General features: G+C 41.2%; 1 pseudogene; it reads left to right on the top strand.

The window, feature by feature from the left end:
* The first annotated feature begins 3864 nt into the window (after window positions 1-3864).
* LOC100685198 lies at window positions 3865-4250 on the top strand (annotated as a pseudogene).
* The last annotated feature ends 3651 nt before the right edge of the window (window positions 4251-7901 follow it).

Here is a 7901-nt window from a genome sequence, read left to right as displayed (position 1 = left end):
TCAAATATTCAGTAGCAGAATTGTTAGGTGAGAGGACATGTATATATTTAATGTGACTACATTAACTATGTAACCCTCAGGCCAGTGGGGCTTTCCTTGGCCACTCTTTCTTCAATTTCAACCTGTCAGTTTCATAGTTCCCTTTCCTGCTTTAGTTTCTCTGCTTGCACTTACCATTATTGAATAAATGAAATATTTGTATGTTATCTTTATTATCTTATAACAATTATCATAATAAGATTCCAACAGATTTGTGTCTGTTTCATTCACTGCTTATATCCCAAGCACTTAGAAAAGTTCTTGACACATGAATGGTGCTTTATAAACATTCATTGAGTGAATGGAGTAGTGCCAAATTGTTCTCCAGAATAGCTGATCCAGTCTACATCACGCAGAATGTAAGACTTCTTATATCCCCATGTCCTTATCAACACATTATCCACTTTTTAAATTTTTGCCAGCCTGAGAGCTGCTTAGTTAAACTTGTGTTTCTGTAATTACTAATGAGCTTTAGCACTTTCTCATGGATGTCATTCTATCTAAGTGCTGCCTTTGGTAGTAAGCTCTTTGTTACCAAAATGGCAAATCAAGTACTAGTAGATTCCCAGAGAAATGCCATGGGCTATACATCCACATCCCTAGCTAAAAACAAGCGTAGTCAGAATGTCTAACATCCAATTTACAAAAAGCACTCTAAAACCCAAAACAAGTATTCAGAACATCAATTTCAACTCTACCTCCTAAATCATGAATCTTTTGGCTGCTACAAGCACATCAATAGAACCTGTGGAAGAAGTAGAATTCCATGGCATGCTTCACTTAATGGACATAAAATTATTGGAATAGCCATTTTTTTTCCTTCATTAAGGGAAATGCCACTCACCCCCCACTTATAGACATTTTCTAGATTGTCTCAATCCACAGGAGAGAGCAGGTTTTAGCTTCATCTTCTGCTCTGATCTAAGCAGCTTGGTGTGCCAAATGGGCAAAGACTTAGGGTCAAGGAGACAAAGTTCTAAGCATTCACTCATTCCATCTTTATTAAGACTCTATGATGTGCCAGAAAGCATTCTAGGCCCTGGGGATACAGTCCCTGACCTCAGGCAATTGCAATCTTGTGGGCAAAGAGTCACACTGTATAAGCAATTATATTCAGGGACTATGATAAGGTTTATGCTGGAAGGAAGAGCAGAATGTTGGTGTGCACAACAGAAGGTCATTTGACCTGGCCAGGGAAAGGAGAAACAAAGGGATGAAACAGAAGGAAGGTTCCTCAGAGGCATATTGCTTGAACTGAAACTAGAAGATCAAGTAGAAGCTTACCAGAAGGATTAGAGCAGGGGGCAAAAAGAAAAGCATGTGCACATTCCAAAAATCTACAGACAGCTCACTGTGGCTTAAAATGAGGGGAGAAAAGTGTGGTAGATGTTACCAATTTTTGTCAAATATTCCAGTTCTCTGCCACCCCATCTTTCTGAGTATATTATAGATAGCAATTCCTGCCCCCTCCTTGTGCCCAGGGAAGGTCGATGAATTAGAACAGAAGTGATGACTGTCATTTCTAGGTTGATCATTTCACTACCAGAGTGAGAGCCACCAGGTTATCTTTCTTTTGCCTCGGCGATAGGCAATGGGCCAGGTGCTGGAAACTCCATGAGCCTTTGTCCCAGAATGGAGAGGAGGTGGCCCAGAGTCCCTGTTGACTTGCAATTGGCAAGTAGCTGAGAAATAAATGACTGTCACTTTCTTTCACTAAGATTTGGTGTTTGGTTGTTATTGCAACGTAACCTAGCCTATCCTGATTAATATGGAAGGCAAGGGAAGCAGGAGTGAGGAACGGAGCCACAGAGGTAAACACAGACCTCATCATGATTTCACTTCTTAAGCCATGTTAAGAAGCTTTACCTAGGGATGCCTGGGTGGCTCAGTGGTTGAGCGGCTGCCTTCAGCTCAGGGCATGATCTCCAGGTCTTAGGATCAAGTACCTCATCAGGCTTCCCACAGGAGGCCTGCTTCTCCCTCTGCCTGTGTCTTTGCCTCTCTCTCTGTTCCTCTCATGAATAAATAACATCTTTAATAAAGAAGCTTTACCTTGTGGGATTAGTGGTTGCTATTTCCTGGTCTGCAGAACCCTTAGTGCCTCAGGGAGTATTCAGTGATCTAGGCCTCTGACCCTCACTTCCATAAGACACTTCTGCTTTTATCCATTATCTATTAGGACTTATTTAAAATTCCATTTTTAAAACAAGGTTTCACTAACAACAACAAAAAAATGAGCTAAAAGCCCAAATGAATCATGATCAGACTAGATTTTAGAAAGATTGTTGTAGATCTGGAGATAGGATTGCTAATAGGCAAGACTGGAGGGAAAGAGATCACTTTGGAGGTTGCTACAAGAATCCAGATAAGAGATGATGGCCAACTGAACTACGGAGGTGGCAGTGGGGGTGGAAAGAAGTGAATATATTTAAGAAAATATTTAGGAAATAGAATCTATAGACTTGGTGGCAGATGGACTCTGAGGGTGAGTGAGAGAGAGAAAGAAAGGCGTCAAGGATGACTCTAGGATTTCTGCCATGGACTGAATGTCAGTGCCATTCCCTGAGACGGGAATCACAGGAGGAGAAGCAGGTTAGGGGAGAAGCTGATGAGCCCGCTCCTGAATATGTTGATGGCTACATGCCTCGAAAACAGTCAGGTTGGGAGTACTCTCAGGAGAGAGGTCTTCGTTCAAAAAGTTCCAGTTCTACAGTCAACAGAAAAAAAAAAAAAAAAGAAATCTGGGACGCCTGAGTGGCTCAGTGGTTGAACGTCTGCTTTCTGATTATCGTGATCTTGGAGTCCTGGGATAGAGTCCGCATTGCACTCTCCTGCTTCTCCCTCTGCTTACATCTCTGCTGCTCTCTGTGTCTCTAGGAATGAATAAATAAATAAATCTTTTAAAAAAGGAAAGAAAGAAATGAAATCTGACCATCTGCAAAGACCTGGATGGAACTAGAGGGTTTTATGCTAAGCAAAGTAAGTCAGAGAAAGACAAATATGATTTCACTCACGTGTGTAATTTAAGAAACCAAACAGATGAACATAGGTCAAGGGAGGGAAAACTGAAATAAGATAAAATCAGAGAGAGAGGCAAACCATAAGAGACTCTGAACTCTAGGGAACAAACTGAGGGTTGCTGGAGGGGAGGTAGGGTGGGAGGATGGGTAACTGGGTGATGGGCATTAAGGAGGACACTTGATGTAATGAGCACTGGGTGTTCTATGCAACTGATGAATCACTAAACTCTGTCTCTGAAACTAATAATACACTATAAGTTAATTATTTTATTTAAAAAAAAAGAAGTCTGGGACGTCTGGGTGGCTCAGTGGTTAAGCATCTGTCTTCGGCTCAAGGTGTGATCCTGGAGTCCCAGGATCGAGTCCCACATCGGGCTCCATGCATGGAACCTGCTTCTCCCTCTGCCTATGTCTCTGCCTCTCACTTTCTGTGTCTCTCATGAATAAAGAAATAAAATCTTAAAAATTAATTAATTAATTAATTAATTAATTTAAAAAAGAAGTTCCAGTTCCACTACTTAGTAGCTATAAGAACTTGGGCAGTTCCAACCCTCTGAGCCTGTTTTCTCATCTGTAAAATGTGCTGAAAATATCCAGCTTCATCATGTTGTTAGTTTTATTAAATGTAAGAGTTTGTGCAAGAAGGCACTATGGAAATTCTAAAATGCAGGTAGATGGTAATAAGTGGTGCTTGGCCATATCCATGCCTCCAGTGTGGTGTGCCTTCTTTCTGGCAAAGGTGTGAGCTCTGGCTCTGACATTGGCTGCACTCCCTTAGGGGTGGTGAGATCACCTAATTGCAGATATGACTGAGCCTGAAGTAAACCCAAGGATCTACCCCCTCACAAATGCCCTCCTCACCAAGAAACTACTGGCCCTTGTTCAGCAGTCATGAAACTATAAGCAGCTTCGGCAAGGGGTCAATGAGGCACCAAAACCCCCAACAGGGCATCTCTGAGTTCAGGAAAATGGCTGCAGACCCTGAGCCCCTAGAGATCACTCTGCACCTCCCACTGCTGTGTGAAGAGAAGAATGTGTCCTACATGTTTGTGAGCTCCAAGCAGGCCCTGGGGTGGGCCTGTGGGGTTGCCGGGCCTGTCATCTCCTGTTCTGTCACCACCAAAGAAGGCTCCCAGCTGCAACAGCAGACGTAGGTCAGTTCAGCCATCCATTGAGAGGCTCTCAGGCTAACCCAGTGGCCTCTGGCCCACTTGGCACAGAGTTCTCCCCCTGGGGTTGTGTACCATATTGTTCACATGTAGGGTCTCCAGCTACCTTCTCGACGTATGTTCTAGTACTAGATCTGGTTTCTGCATTTTTGTACTGTTTTCATTTGGTTTTACAGGTTGTTATCCATACATGACTCCTGCATCTCACCCCAGTCTCCTATTCTACTCTCCCTGGGGCATCTTGTCCTCTCTTTTGAAAATAAACTAATGCCAAAACAGATGGAAGCCGAGTGGGGACACCATTCAAAGGAAGGGGAGAGCTAGGATAGAGATCTGCTTCTGGCTTTCAGTTGCTAACTTCCTGTTTGTGTGAAGGACATGATGGAAGTAAACAGCATTCTTTGTCACCCTTGTGCCTGGCAGACATAATCGCTCTGTGCTTGTTTTCTCTCTAAGGGATTATGTATCATTTGGGGAGAAAGCACATATTCTGTGAGGTCGTCGGGTATATGTCCAAGTGTCATTTGCTAATATACCCTTGCTACTTGCTTTGATAATGTGATCTTATTCCCTCTGTTCCCTAACTCCCAGTCATGCCCCTGAGGGTGGCAGGGCAGCAGCATTCCAGAGATGTGCTGCAGAATTCTAGAGGCTGCCTGGGTGAGTTAGACATGGGGTAGCTGATCTAGGTTATGAAGGAGTCCAGAGTGGCAAGAAAGGGTGCCAGCTGATGCTGGAATGAAGAAGTCTGGGCAAGTCATGGAGACCTGACTGGAAGCTACATTTTAGAGATGTTGGAATCTAGGAAACATCCTCCCTGGTGAATGGAGATGTCTTCAGTGGACACTTGGTACCAGCTCTGAGAGCCCTTACCCCTGTTTCCTGCCACGATGTGGGTATATATTTTTATAACATCATAAGGACAGTGTTAGCATGTTATTCTTGTGAGCATCCTAATAAATAAATATATTCATATCCCTCCCAAATGGTAATAAGTATTTTCATGGGGAACAAAATAAATGTAAAGAGGAGGGGAGAGTTTTCAGGGGACATTCAGGAATTCTTTGGCCTGAAGAGAAACTACAGAGTTTTGTCTGATTCATGGTGGCATCACCAGGGACTTTCCAATTTCTGGGAAGCTTATCCCTACAAAGAAATTATTTCCAGTGGCTTGGTGTTGTGGCGATTTAGCTGACTTGAGCCAGAAGTAGGGGATTTGGAGGAAGTCTGCCTAATCGCGGGCAGTGGGAAACTGGGATGGAGCCAATGCAAATGTGGCAGGCTGGGAAACATTTTTGCAGACAGAAAGCATTTAAACAACTTTTTATTGTGGTGAAATATACATAACATAAAATTTACCATTTTAACCATTTTTAAGTATACATTTCAGTGGCATTAAGTACAGTCACATTACTGCACAACCATCACCAATATCCATCTCCAGAACTTTTTCATTATCCTAAACTGAAACTCTGCATTCATTAAGCAATTAACTCTTCATTGCCTCCTCTCCCCCACCCCTGGAAACCACTATCCTACTTTCTGTCTCTGAATTTCATGATTCCAGGAACCTCATATAAGTGGAATCAAATAACGTTTGTCCTTCTGTATCTTGTTTATTTCACTCAGTATAATGTCTTCAAGGTTCATCAATTTCATAGCATGTGTCCAACTCTTATTCCCTTTTAAGGCTGAAAAATATCCCATTGTATGTATCTACCACATTTTGTTTATCCATTCATCCATTGATGGACACTTGAGCAGTTTCCATCTTTTGGCTGTTGTGAATAATGCTGCTATGAACACTGACATACAAATATCTGTTCAGGTTCTTGCTTTCAATTCTTTTGGGTATATACTTAGAAGTGGAATTGCTGGATCATATGATAATTCTATTTTTTTGAGGAACCACTATACTATTTTCCACGATGGCTGCCATTTTATATTTTCACCAGCAATACACAATGGTTCCACTCTCACCACATCCTTGCTGACACTTGTCATTTTCTGTTTATTTTCTTTTTAAAATCATCATTCTAATGAATGCGAAGTGGCATCTCATTATGATTTGGTTCATAATTCCCTAATGATTGATGATGTTGAGAATCTTTTTATGTGCTTATTGGGCATCTGTATAACTTCTTTAGAGAAATGCCCATTGAAGTCTTTTGTCTATCTTTTATTTATTTTTTTTAAATATTTATTTATTTATTTATGATAGTCACAGAGAGAGAGAGAGAGAGAGGCAGAGACACAGGCAGAGGGAGAAGCAGGCTCCATGCACCGGGAGCCCGATGTAGGATTCGATCCTCGGTCTCCAGGATCGCGCCCCGGGCCAAAGGCAGGCGCCAAACCGCTGCGCCACCCAGGGATCCCTCTTTTGTCTATCTTTTAAAGACTTATTTTATTTATTTGACAGACAGACACAGAGAGAGCGCAAATGGGAGGTGCAGACGGAGAGGGAGGGAGAATCTCAAGTAGATTCCTCACTGAGTGTGGAGCCTGACAGAGGTACATTCACAATCCTGAGATCATGACCTGAGTTGAAACCAAGAGTCAGATGCTTAACCCACTGCACCACCCAGGTGCTCCCCACACCCTGCCTATTTTTTAATTGGGTTGTTTATTTTTTATTGTTGAGTTGGAGGACTTCTTTATATATTCTGGATAATAATCCATTTTCAGAAAAAAATAATCCATTTTCAGATATAGAATTCTCAAATATTTTCTCTCTATTCATAGATTGTTTTCTTACTCATTAGTATCCTCTGTAGCACAAATTTTTTAATTTTGGTGAAGTCCATTTTTTTCTTTTGTTGCCTATGCTTTTGGTGTTATATACAAGAAATCATTGCCATATCCAGTGTCATTAAGCTTTTTCCCTATGTATTCTTCTAAGAGTTTTATAGTTTTAGCTCATATGTTTAGGTCTTTTGATACATTTCATTTTTATGTATGGTATAAGATAAAACTCCATCTTCATTTTGTTTTGCATGCAGATGTCCAGTTTTCCCAGCACCATTAGTTGAAGAGACTGTCCTTTCCCCATTAAATGGTCTTGGTATGTTTGTCAAAAATCATTTGATCACATATATTAGAGTTTATTTCTGGGCTCTCTGTTATATGCCATTGGTCTATATGCCTGCCCTTGTGCTAGTACCACAGTTTAATTACCATCACTTTGTAATAAGTTCTGAAATCAAATATGAGACATCCAGCTTTGTCTTTTTCAAAATTATTTTGTCTGTTTGGGATCTCTTGAGATTCTATATGAATTTTAGGATGAAATTTCCTATTTATACACACACACACACACACACAACATAATTGGGATTGTATTGAATCTGTAGATTGCTTTGGAAGAAAGTATTTTTTAAACTTATTTTCACAGGGCACTGGGTGGCTCATCGGTTAAGTGTATGCTTTTGGCTCAGGTCATGATCCCAGGGACCTGGGATCAAGTCTCACATTGGGCTCTTTGTTCAGCAGGGAGCCTGTTTCTCTCTCCCTCTGCCTGCCGCTCCCCCTGCTTGTGTTCTCTCTCTCTCTCTCTGTGTCAAATAAGATAAATAAGATCTTTAAAAAAAGATTTTCACAGTGATTTTGTATTGTTAAACCAAATTTGTGTTTTATTTGCTGCTTATTTAAAGCACATTTTAATTTTTTTCATTTA

This window comes from Canis lupus, chromosome X (assembly GCF_011100685.1).
Source record: "Canis lupus familiaris isolate Mischka breed German Shepherd chromosome X, alternate assembly UU_Cfam_GSD_1.0, whole genome shotgun sequence".
In the NCBI taxonomy this organism is placed as follows: domain Eukaryota; kingdom Metazoa; phylum Chordata; class Mammalia; order Carnivora; family Canidae; genus Canis; species Canis lupus.
The sequence above is the reverse complement of the archived record's forward strand: the minus strand, read 5'-3'. Positions and strand labels throughout refer to the sequence as shown.